The sequence below is a fragment of the Macaca fascicularis genome, chromosome 5 (assembly GCF_037993035.2).
Source record: "Macaca fascicularis isolate 582-1 chromosome 5, T2T-MFA8v1.1".
Classification (NCBI taxonomy): domain Eukaryota; kingdom Metazoa; phylum Chordata; class Mammalia; order Primates; family Cercopithecidae; genus Macaca; species Macaca fascicularis.
The window spans coordinates 72,653,009-72,665,863 of record NC_088379.1 but is presented as its reverse complement, the minus strand read 5'-3'; the positions used below and the strand labels follow the sequence as shown (position 1 = coordinate 72,665,863).

The 12,855-nt window shown below is 42.3% G+C and overlaps 1 protein-coding gene across 45 annotated transcripts in view; it reads left to right on the top strand.

The window, feature by feature from the left end:
• Positions 1 to 6,557: 6,557 nt before the first annotated feature.
• ADGRL3 (adhesion G protein-coupled receptor L3) overlaps positions 6,558 to 12,855 on the top strand; it is an 857,692-nt gene continuing 851,394 nt past the window's right edge. For 27 of the 45 annotated variants that reach the window (XM_074039923.1, XM_074039921.1, XM_045393259.3 and 24 more), the window contains exon 1: positions 7,227 to 8,282. The gene's annotated coding sequence lies outside the window, so the exon portion shown is untranslated. Of the gene's footprint in view, positions 6,638 to 6,848; positions 8,283 to 8,955; positions 10,213 to 12,855 lie in introns of those variants that run through there. The other 18 variants (XM_074039932.1, XM_074039937.1, XM_074039929.1 and 15 more) reach the window with 4 other exon arrangements.

Sequence of the window (12,855 nt, the reverse complement as noted above, 5' to 3'; positions counted from 1 at the left end):
TTTTGCTTTGACTGACCACTTTCACCTCTTGGTAGCCACTGCTTTGATTGTGCTTTGTCCTTAGGATCATGCTGGTAAAGCCATGTTCCATCTAGTATTACAATTATTCAAAGAAATTCTTCAGGATCTTAATCTCACTTTATTTAAAATCTCCATTGAAAGCTCTGCTCTTGTCTGCAGCTGATCTGGACTCAATGGTTTTGGCACCCATTGAGTGGAAGGTTTGCTCAACTTTAACTTTTCACTCAGAATTGTGTCAGTCGAATGAATTGGGAAGTCTATGGTCTTGCCTATTGTCTCTGTTGTTAATTATTGGTCCTGTTTAGTTAGGTCACAAACAAGATGAATTCTTTTCCTTGAAAATTGATGTAGATGGTCTGCGTCTGTGGGCTTCATCTTCAGTGTTGTGTCATCCCTTCTTAAAACTAGTTATCCATTTGTAAATGACGGGTTTCTTTCGGGCATTCTTTTCATAAACTGTTCTAAAGCATCGGTGAGCTCACCATTCTTCTACCTAAGCGTCATGATAAATGTGATGTCTGCTTTTGCTTTAATTGTAGCAGAATGCATGTTTCTCTGACAGGGGCTCTTTTCAAACGTATATCTTACCTTTTTCAGAGGCTTAAATGAGATCATCATCAGTCATGTTATAACAAGCTAGTATGAGTTTATTTTGGTGCAGTAAAGTTTTGAAATCCATGCATAGTTTTTCTTTTTAATAATACATATTTTCTGTGAACATTTTGAAGACCCCTCATATTTCCGAGTGGAGAATAACCATTATTTTCTGATCAGTCTTATTTTTGTTATTTATAGGAAAATAGGTGAGGCATATAATTGAATATGATGTCAGATATGAGAAAATCATCTAACTGAGAGTATTGCAGAAATAATGTGGCCAACATTCTCAGAAGGGTAATGCCGCATGCCTTCCATGAGCTCAGATTTTAAAGAAATCCAGTAGGTAATCTGAAGGGAAGCTAACTTCCTAGCTATCACCATAACACAGGCTGTATGTTAGCATTATAACTACATATCCATACAGAATTTTCCCTATACTTATCTGATTTGGGATTTAAAATATGCATGCAAAGGAAACAGGAATTTATGATAAAGGCTAGCAATACTTATTTTAATCTGATTGCATTCTTCAGGAAAATATTGCACTAAGTCAGGTTTAGATACCACCATGTGGCAGATAATGTAGCTGTGAAAAGTGTCATATTCAATTTGGGTTGTTAAAATGAAGTACCATAGCCTTAGGTGGCTTATAAACACAGAAAATTATGTCTCACAGTTCTCGAGAAATAGATCAGGGTGGCAGCATGATCAGATTCTAGTGAAGGCACTCTTTTGGACTGCAGAGTGCCAGCTTTTCGTGTCTATTCATGGCAGAAAGAGAGCAAGTGAGCTCTCTGAAGTTCCTTTTATAAGGGCACCAATCTCATTCATGAGGGCTCCACCTTCATGACCTAAGTACCTTCCAAAGACCTCTCCTCCCAATATCATCATGTTGGGAGTTAGGATTTCAATATATGGGTTTTGTGGGACCACAAACATCCAGTCCACTGTAGATAGCTCCTTAGCCTCCCTTACCATCAGGAATATATTGAGACCCTCGGTATAGTATAGTATAGTCTGAAAAATTCGTGACAATAATTTTGATTAGCCAAGCCTGCATTAGTTGCCTGTACCTGGACCCTTCAACCATGGCCAAGGGTCAGGGCCAAAGAGTATGGACAAGGCCACATCATAGACACGTTTGCCCAATCATGTGTGGAAGCTGTTCTCAGAGAAAGGGGAGTAATTATGAGTCAGACATCTACTATCTGTGTCTATTATAGTCTTAAAGGAGTGAGGCTGAAAAGCAGAGCCCACAAAAGTAGCAGTGTTTTATAAAGAATCAAAAATTCCACTTTCTTCCTTTCTAGACTATGACAGTTATTACTGACTATCTCTGGTTGACCACGATGTTTTCGTTAGTACAGTACAAACATATTTGTATACTTTATCTTATAAAGATGGGAGGATCTTAAGAAAATAGTGTTGGGCTCTTGAATGCTTTTGTATTTCTGGAGACTAGAATCTAGGCACTGTGATGTTATGCTTTTAACGCAACTCTATGAGTGCTGAATGCTTCTACTAGAGCAGGGTACTATCACTAACATTTATAGTAAGTAGCTATAAGCATTCTGTGTTGAAACTAATGAGGAGTTATGAAAGGTAATCTAACTGTGGGATCAAAGACAAGGTAGCTAGAAAAGTTACAGGAAAAAAACAAAGTTACAAGAAAAAAAGACTGTTGTTGCTTTCACAGTCTTTCAGAACTGGCATGCATGTATGCAAACATTTGAGAAATTATAATAAAGAGTTTTAAGGAGACACTTCCGTTGGAAGAAAAGAAATCAATATGTGGAAAACGTTTACTACTTAGGGAAGCTGTTTAAAAATATTTAATTTATATCTAGATCGGTATCTGTATCTATAGCTAAGCTTTCAAGTCATTAAGAATGTACAATTCATAGGTCTCTTTTGGATTGAAAAAGAAGGGGGGTGAATTACTTGAAGCAAGGAGGGAATAGAAGATACCAAATTAGCAGGGCAATATAATCTGGGTAAGATTTTACAGACTTAAAATGGTCCTTTCGGAAATATCCCAGGGTACAGAAAGGGTCACTGAGTGCTTCTTAGGATTGGGCTATCCCATAGGGTAGTCAAACACGTTCTGATAGCCCTATGTAATCTATATTTTCGTCATTATTCTACTGATTTCCAAATGCCTTAAAATTCTATTCACACCATGGCATCCTAGGAGTCTGAGTGCTATGCTTTGCTGTCTGCGTTGCAGATGTGATTTAACTCTGATTACCTTGATTTGTCAGTGAATTTAGGCCCAGTAGCATTTAAGATAGTAACTGTCTGCGGATATCTGACTGAGTATTAGAGAGTATTGTCCCTGATGGCAACAGCTCAGTAATTGGAAATCTGGTGAAAGCTTACATCTGATTGAAGTAGAAGGTCATTTCATGTGAGAGTAGCACTGTCACGTGTGTGCCTTATCCATGCATTTTGTTACTGAAAGACTAATATATGCAAGCCTAGCCCAGGGTGGTATGCAATGGTAAGTCAAAGGATGAGGAAGAGCTAAATCATGAAAGAATCCTGATTTTCACTTGGACACATGACTGCCTAAGGTAGTCTACATTTCCCATGTAAAGGATGGAATGAAAGGGAAAATGGTGTATGCAACTTTAGGAAACTTTCCCTGGATGCAAGAATGCTCTTCTCTTCCTCCTTCTTCCCTTTCATCTTTGCTCTTGCAAGGTAGGTGTGATTACTGGAACTGAAATTAGGAATAGTGGCCACAGATGGCTGAGCAAGAAGACAGAAAGTGTCTATTTCAGTTTGGAATGCTTTTGATGGCCATACCTGCACTAGACCACCTATCTCTAGATTTTCATTTGAAAAAGAAACAAATTTGTCTTGTTTAGGTCACTGCTATTTTTTGTTTCTGTTGCTTGAAGCCAAATTGAGTCTTAACTAATACAGTATGTATGCATCATTTTAAAAATTATTTTCGCTTTAATCAATTTTTTCCCACTAACTATTGATTTTATTCAGATAAGGGGACTTTTGTTGAGTATGAAAAAAACAAGATTACTTTGAATATGTAAACATTACATACCCTCTCCCTTTTTATAGCAATTATGGCTGAGATGTATATCATTATACAAAATCCTTGTCCATATCTTTGCTTATTTCTGTAGAAGAGATATCTATAAATAGAAACACTGGATTTAGTGGCATATATATTCTATAAAGCAGTTGTTTCGTATTGTCAGCTTTCTTTCTAGAGCAATTGTGTCAGTGTATATTACTAGCATAGAGGCATGCCTGTCTCAACACACTTTCGTTAGTGTTTAGTAATAGAGCACTGTTGCTATTTCACCTAATTTTATGGAAAAAAACATGAAATATGATAGATCTCCTAATTGGACATATTTTTATGTATTAGATTTCTATAGGCAGAACATATTTCCTTACATTTATTGGCCGTTTGTATTTATTCTGTGAACAGATGGTTTTAAGGTCTTCTATCAACTTCCATACTGTTGGGGATCTTAGTATACTTCTTATTGATTTGAAAGGGTCTTTGGTCTAAAAATTTTAATAGTCATTTAAATGTTTTAATTCTTTTTTTCTTATTTGATTAGATAATTACTTTTTATTTTCATTTTTGGAGCCCTTTTCCCTTTGGTGAAAATTATTTTTTTTCAATTTTAATGGTGCTGAAACCAACAGTGCCATCTTTTATAAAAAAACCACTCTAGTTTGCACAGTTACGTCATATGATAGTATCTGTGCTCAAACATCATCTGTATGATGTCTCCTCATTGAGAAGAAGGTGTTAAATATAGTAGCTAAGAGGACACAGAATTTATTTTATTTTTATGGAAGCTTCACCTTAGAAAAACATTGGCAAGAGTCATGGATTTCCTGGCAACGAAGTGAGATGCTTTATGTCTTAAATCAGATATAGGAGACTATGTCCATGAGATTAAAAATGATTTGGAAGCTTGAAGTTTGAGGTTAGAATATAAGCAGCTGCCTTAAATAATGTTGCCTTGACATTTGATTAATTATATAAACAATTAATCTGTTATCTTTCTTTCATTGCTTTTCTTTACTCATCGGTTATTTTTATTCACACCTCCCACCCCCGATTTTTGGTTCTTTCTCCTTCATTACTGTCTTTGTAATTTTGGTTATTTGTGGTCAACTTCTCTGTGGTGAACACTTTCAATTACTTATTTAACTGACTATGCTTAGTTTTCAGTTAACATTTCATTTATATAGATACATATATATGTATATGTATGTGTGTACATATATGTGTGTGTGTGTATAGATATAAAACTTTTACTTTGAAATTTCATTTTCCTGCATCCCTCCAGACCTCTGGTATTGTGTTAAAGCTGATTCTAAAAACTGATCTATAGCTACTATTTATTTAATATTCTCATTCTACCACTAATGATCTTTAATATCTGTATATTGTCATTATATATATTTTATCGATCTAAATAAATATTAAGTATGTATTTAATCTTTCTGATGCTATCACTAATCATCTTTAATACATATACTTGTCATTATATATATATATATATATACTTACAATATTATTTTTATTACTTTTCTTAATAAACCATTAAGCATTTGGGAGATGAATTGAGTAACTTCCATTTTTCCTCCTTTACAAATAAGAGCCTCTTGTCACAATTGGCTAGAGTCTACTCTTTCCAAAACTATTTAAGTAACAAGTGACTCCAGATGTCAATTTGTATTTTCTTTAAGTACCCAGGGGAGTTCATGGAGGTCCTGTATTAGGCAAATTCAAATAGCCTAACTTCAGCTTGTGACCATCTAGTTGGTCAGAATTTAGCAATATCATTAAATCTCCCTTCCCACCCCTGATTTTTTTTTAAGGAGTAACTATGCGCAAAGGACTGTAGATATAATCTTTCCTTATACAGATAATTAAAACTAGGAATTTGCATTCAAGAAAAACTGTAATCTGAAGAGGCAAATGGACAAACCATTAATGATTAAAAAGGAACAAGGAAAAGGGCAGAATAAAATAGGTGTTAGTGAAGAGATATCATCAAAGGGTTTCAGGGTATCATGAAAGGAGTGATTTTTGGGGAGGGAACTTGGTGAGAAGAGGCTTCTTGGAGAATGCTGGATTGGAGTTGAGCTTTAAAGAATGAATGAGATTTTAACTGTCACTTTGTGTTGGGTATGGTTTTAATTCTAATGAGGTTTCAGTTTCTTCAGATATACTAGGATTGATGTTACCTTTTAAAGAGCTCCTACAAGTTGTTAGATCATTCTAAATGTATACAATCAAATACAATTTGGGAAATTTAGCTACGGATGTACTGTGCTTGTTGAATGAATATGATAAATCTTAGCGATTTGAGTGTACTAGTATAGAAAATAACATCTCAGCTATTCGAAATCACGAAATTTTAGAGCAGGAAAAGATCTTACAAATTATCCACTCAACACTCTCCTTTACAAAGAAGGCACCAAAAGGTTCAGCAATTGACCAAGGTCACTCATTTAACTTGACCAGACTTTTCCTCTATCAGAAGGCATGGCTTTGGAATCGGCACCTTTCTGTATTCATTATGGTAATTTCCATTGATGTTGTGAAATAAGATAATTGAATCTCCACGATTGATCACCAGACAGGGATACTTTAAACTGTGCAATGAACTTGCAGGTTAAGTTTGAAGGAACATAAAATGGACCAAAGGCAGGAAACATTTTCAGACTCGGTACTTGCATAATGGAAATACGGAATAATTCGCACCTGAAAAAAATGAGACACTGGCAGGACTTTCAAGCCGATGTCCTTTACTCACGTAGGGTGGAACTGGAGAGGAAGACTAGAGGAGAAAGGAGGAGGAAGGGGGGGGTGATGAAGAGTGGGAGGGGGAGAGAGGGAGGGAGGGATGGAGGAGGAAGAGGAGGGGAGAGAGCGAAAGAATGAGAGAGAGAGAGAGAGAGAAAGAGAGAGAGAGAGACAGAGAGAGCGCGAGCCGAGGCGAGCCTGGAAGCCACTGGAGAGGTACCCTTTGTCTGACAAACCCTGAAAGGGAAGCCTCTATAGCAGCCCTCCCGTTCCCACCTCCAAGCGTTTGCCGAACTGCTAGGTGGAGCCCGCGCCGCGGAGCCCACGAGCACTCCAGATCCAGGTTTTGTCGGCCACCCCTTTCCCTGGCGCTAGCCCCCTCCTCGGCTCTCCGAGCTCTCGCCGCTGGCCCGCCCGACCGCGGCTCATTCTGGCCTCGGCTTGGGCCCCGGCTGCGACTACCCCGCGCGCAGGCTGCACGGCCCCCGCGCGCCCGCGCTCTGCCCCACTCTCGGCGCGTCGCCCCCCTCGCCTGCTGGCCAGGCACCGCTTGCTCCAGTTCCCAGGAGCGGGGATGCAGATGCTGCAGCTGGTCGGGGTGGGCGCCGCCGCCGCCGCCGCTGCTGGTTTTTCTCGGACTGCTCGTTGCCTCCGCTCCGGCAGCTGCTGCCGCCGCCGCCGCCGCCGCCTGTGACTCGCCCCCTCCCCTTTCTTTCTTCTCTTTTTGCCTCGGTCCTCTTCCTACTGGTGTGCGCGCGCGCGGGTTGCACGGTTTGCTTTGGCAGGAGCTCGCTCGTGTGTGCGCGTGTGTGAGTGTGCGTGTCTGGAGAGCGCCAGTGCCTCGCTCGCTCTTGCGGAGTCGAAGAAGAGAAAGAACCAAAGAGACAGCGGCGGCGGCGCGGAGCCCGGGGCTGCGCGATGAAGCTCCCACATGCCCGCAGCTGCCCGGCCCGGCCGGCGAGCTAATCAGCCACCCCACGGGCTCGGGGCTCGCCGGCCCCCGGGACGCAGCCCTCGGCGGCCGGGCGCCCACTCTGCCCGCGCGCCCCCTCCGTGCACCGGGGAAGGAGTTTGTGTGGTTCTCGCTCAGGCTGTCCGCGGAGGTTGCGGGCGTGAGAGGGGACCCTCGGCTGGGAGAGAACCTCGGGAGGACGAGGAGGAGGACGGTTTGGCGGAGAAGCCACCCCTGGCCCTCGCGGCTCCCCCTACCTATTCCATCGCTCCCGCTCCGAGGCGGAAAGGGGAGGACGTGGAAGAAGAAAAAGAAAGAGAAGGGGGGTGGGGTGGGAGAACTGGATATAAAGATCGGCTGGGGGGATGGTGGAAGATTTTTGGTCTCTTCGGCAGCGTCTTTTCTTAAGCGGCGGCGGCAGCAGCAGCAGCAGCAAGAGGAGAAGCAACCCCAGCTATGACTGCCGCATGTTAATAGCTGCCGCTGGGTCCCTCGGCTGCTGCTGGAGACAGAGCCTGACTCCGAAGTTGTGCAACTGTGGACTGGCAGAGACATTTGAACCCTCTTTTCTCTTCGCTCCGCTTTTGCCCCCTTGGGGTGTGTGAAGCGAGGAACGTAAAGGAAGGCGAGCATTTGGCTCTCTTTTTCCTTCCCCTTTCTCCGTGGCTGTGTAGCAGAAGAAAGGGAAGAGAGACTTTTTGTTGTTGTTTCCTTGACTGGGGTCTCCACCCTCCTGCTGCTTTCTCTGCGCTTCGATTCTCGTTCTTTGCCGCGTGTGGTTGGGGGTGTCTGCACAGGGGCCGGCCGGTCTTTTGCCCCGAGCTCAATGGCTGGATTGTGGAAACTGCACCCGCCTTCAGGTTGTTGAGCAACTGATGGGACGATCTCAGGGACCGGCGGTTACGAAAGGTAATTTATTCTTCGCACTCTTCATAATAGGGGTCGCTCTGGCCGGGCGCAGGCTTCGGCGTCTACCGGGCGGGCAACAGAGGGGGTGCGGGGTGCATGCACACTCGCCCTTACACTCACACACTCGCCCTCACACACACACACACACACACTCATCCGGTCGTGATGCGGGGCGGGAAAGGAACCTCCTGGCTGGTGGGCGCTCGGGTCTGGCGCGGGTTCGAGTTTTTTCCAGCCATTCGGCGATTTGGCGGCCGAGGGGAGTGAAGGGGATATGAGACTGGGCGCATTCGCAGCTGCACACGCTGGGGAATAGGAACAGTTCCCACCCCGTGAATTTTCCCTCCCCTCTCACCCCAGTGCCATCCCCTGGTGGGAGCAGAAAGCGGACAGGAGGGCGCCTTTTCTCCGCCTGGCTGGAACTGGTGCGGCTGGAGGCGGGAGCAGGCTGGAGGACGGACAGGGTCTGGGTGAGAAGCTGGGCTCTGGGAAGATGGAAAATGCAGGGTGCCGAGCCCGACACTATTCTCCCTCGACACTTGCCTGGAACATCCGTGGTGGCCCCTTTTGCCCAGGTCGCGCCCCTGAGTCGTGGAGTCGCGCTGCCTCCCCGCGCCCTGCCTGTTGTGTCCCCTTCACGGCAGTTTGGTTTAGACCTGCGTGCCCAGGCTTTGTTAGGCGGTTTTGACTGGAGAAAGCTTCCACTTTCGTGGGTGGCCCGGGCTGCGCTATGCTGGTAGTGGGCACTGGGCGGGGGGCGGCGGTGTTGCACGAATCCGGGCGGCCGCGGCGCCGGGGCGGGGTGGGCAGAGCATTGGTGGTCGCGGTTGGCGGGTTACAGGTAGGAGAAAAGGCACCTCGGCGCTTCTCTCGGGAGAAGGGAAGGCTCCAGGCTGCAGCGGAGCGTCTGAGCTCAGAAGCTTAGGGTGCCAGGCCCCCAGCACTGTAGGGGTGTGTGTGTGTGTGTGTGTGTGTGTGTGTGTGTGTGTGTGGTGTAGGGGTGGGGGCGACCTCCTCTACCAGGGTTACTTGGCGGCGGAGTCGGCGTTTGAGTGTGTGCGCATTTTTGCGCCCCAGGGACGGCAGATAGATATTTGCGGGGATGCTGGAGCTGATGCTACTGGAGCTGAGCTTGCTTATTGAAATCGCCTGGGATCCGCTTAACTGGAAAATCTGGTTTGAGGAGGCCACGGGGGCCCCCGCAGGGTGGCGAGGAAGCCTTGCCATGTCCCCTTCCCCTGGAGAGGCGCAGCTCGGCGAGATGCGTGCGGCGCGTGAGAGTCGCTGGTGCAGCGCTCCATGCACCCCAGATTGGCCCTGATGAGAACCTCATAGGGTAGTCATCTCTCCAGCAGATTGAAGTAATCGAGTCCAGCCAGCATAACTCCTGGTCCCTGGAATTCTCTGGCCACTTTCCTCGCTCTGATAGAAACATGCGCTGCTTTTATTTATGGCCAGAGATATCATAGCAGTTGGGCGAACTCGAGCCTTGCGAGCCACCTCCAGGGTGTCTCCTCCCTGTGTCTGCGTGTGATCCCTGCCTGCGGTAGTTAGAGCACATTGTAAACAACGGTGTAAGCACTCCTGCCACAGTCTCCTTTAGAGTCGAACCTGCTGTCCTCTGTTGTGTTTACTTTCCTGGCTGTATTACTCATTAGGAAGTATAAGGCTTCTTGCACCTCTGATTTTACATCCTTCCAGCCAGCTGCTGGGGAAATGAGGAGACACATAGACTCTGGCAGGAAGGAAAAATTGCCTTCTGTGTTTTGCTCTGAAGTAAATAGGCGGTCTGCTAATTTTAGTGTCATATGGGCTATCATCACTAGTTAAAGAATGTCATCGTAGAATCTGCAAAGAAATACTTCTTTAGCATTTTTTTTTTTCATTTGGAGACTCTCCTATATTTCCCTACGAGAATAAACAGAGTTTGGTAAGATTTCTTTTGTATATTTTTCCATCTGTAATGGTCCTAAATGATCTGGATTTCTGGCGCCCAATTTATCTGTATGTGGATTACAAATAGGATAGAATTCTCAGCTCTTTTATAATCACCAAAATAGGATACCAGATAATTTGTATAGGAGTTAAGAGGATATTTGTTGTTGAATTATCTCTCAGCTTTGTTTCACCCAATCTTTTTTTTTTTTTTTTTTTTTTTTGGTAACCAAAGCAAGGGTAAAGAATGCACAAAGATAAACACAGTTTACAAACTGTTACTTTTGCAAGTGAAACTGCTTTTTACTTTTTACTTTCAATAATTAAAATGTATTAAATTCCTTAGGTCTAGATTAGCTCTGACTGCTTTGGTGTTTGTTGCAAATACTTGTGTTCTATTTTGTTTTAAAAAGTATAGGGCTCTTAATGTAACAGGGTACTTTGTTTTTAGGTACAATAATTTCTGGATGTCTTCATTATTTTTTGAAGACCTTGACCTCTTGAAAAAGCATAGATTGCAAAAGACACTGAATCACTGATGCTTGACTTTAAGTTATATTTTCATGAGAGATATTGCTAATGGCCATCACCTAACAGAAAACTTAGAAAATTTTGATTTAATTCAGTGGCCATCACCTAACAGAAAACTTAGAAAATTTTGATTTAATTCATGAGAATCTAGCTTCATGTATTTGTTTCATTTCTAGATGATACGTATTAAAGTCTTTATACTTGCAAATATTTCTGAGGATTAAAGAATACTTGTCCTCCCATTTTAGAAGATCTAATCACAATGATTCCCAGTCCTTACATTACAAGATTTGATCAGATCTGTTCTTTGTTTCCTAGCAGCATGTGTTCCCTAGCAGTCATACATTCCACAGGTCCTGATGTCATTAGAACTGTGTCTGTCAGTGTATTGTGCTGTCTTTAGCTGAAGGTGAATGTGTCAGAGTATTTGAATGCCATTCCATAGCTCTTCCTTATCACTAAGTATTCAGTAACCTGATCCATTTGTGTATATGGTTGACTAGACTATTTCTACAAAATCGGGGTAGGAGGAATGATTAACACAAAGTTTTCTATGAACTATTAATGTTTTTTTAGATAGAGATGTTAGGCTGCATCAGGCATCCCCGGCCTGAAGAGTGATAAGCCAGCGTGTGATTTGCCTGATGGGTAAATGCTTTTGATGTCTCATTTTAGGTTTCTTGGTGTGATTATCCTTCAGACTGAGAGTGCTCCTCAAAAATATGAATGGAAAGTCTTTCAGAAATGATTTTCTTAATCATGATCTTCTTACATTTTGCAGATTTAAACACTCTTTTCCACAGGGAATAATAGCAAGTATGGCACTTACTGGCTGCAGCTACACAGGCTGGCATTGTTTCTACTAATTAGGAAAGGCAGATTTTTTTATGGATTTGATTTACCATTGATTCCTTTGTGTGCTATAGTCAAGGAAATCATAAATAGTAGATTAAAAAGACTATAAAATCATGAAGATTGAAGTTAGTCAAATAATATGATGCAAAACTGAATTGTTTTTCAGATTTGATTTGGACCACTTTAAGTGTTGGTTGAAACTCTCTTTAAAAAGGACTGCCAAGTAGAAGTGACAGTTACTGTTAGAAGTGGGGAGTTTTGGCCCAGAAATCAGCAAGGAAAACTGATTGCGATTTTCATATTTAGGATCAAACAGTGATTTTAAGAAATGCTGTGCAGCCTTAATTTAGCATGGTGTGAATGGCTAGAGCAGTTGGAATTTTAAAAGGATGATCTGTCCTTAAGTTTTGCAAATGGCTATTTTGCCTTCTCTTTCCTAGATTTGCATTATATTCAAAATATGCATTTGCTCACTTTGGGAGGAACCGTAAAGAATATGGCTGTATTGTAATTTATTATTTGTTTGTCCACAAGGATATATTTGCCCTTAGATTATTATTATGTCTTCTTATTTCATGCAAATGCTTTCTTTATGGAATAACCATTTTTATAATTAAATAAAAAGTAAAACTTGCAAGTATTAGTAAGGTCCTCCTGACATTTTTCCTTGGTTATCTTTCTGTGTTTTGTCGAGTAGGGGTAGGAAGAGGGTTAGAGAGTTGTTGATCAATGAAGAGAAAAATCCAGATTTTTCATTCGTTGTAATACATTGCAAGAATGTAGTGTGAGCATGCCTGTAAATAACATTTATGCATCTAAGGTATGCAGGTTTTTCCCCAAATCTTTAATGTCATTACTCTGATCTGAGTGTCAGCATGGCCCAATAAAATTAACTCTACTGCTACATAAGAAACCAGGTGTAACTTTTTTCTTAGAATTGTGAAATATGCTTATCGATTCATAAGCACAAAATATAAAAAGAGAAAAGTAGCTGTCCCACTTGAAATTAATTGAACTTCTTTATTTATTTTTGGGGGTGAATAAAAGGGGAGAGTTTCTGTATTTGCTCATAATAGGTTCTATAGACCTTGATAAATCATGTCTTCCTTATGTCTTATTGACACCTAAAACAGGAACTTAGTTTCAATTTTAACAAGTATCTTCATAAAAGTGATAACAAATAGGTATTAAAAGAAGTGAAAATTTGGTCCATATTATTCAAGAATTTAAATAGAGTATTGTGACGATAATC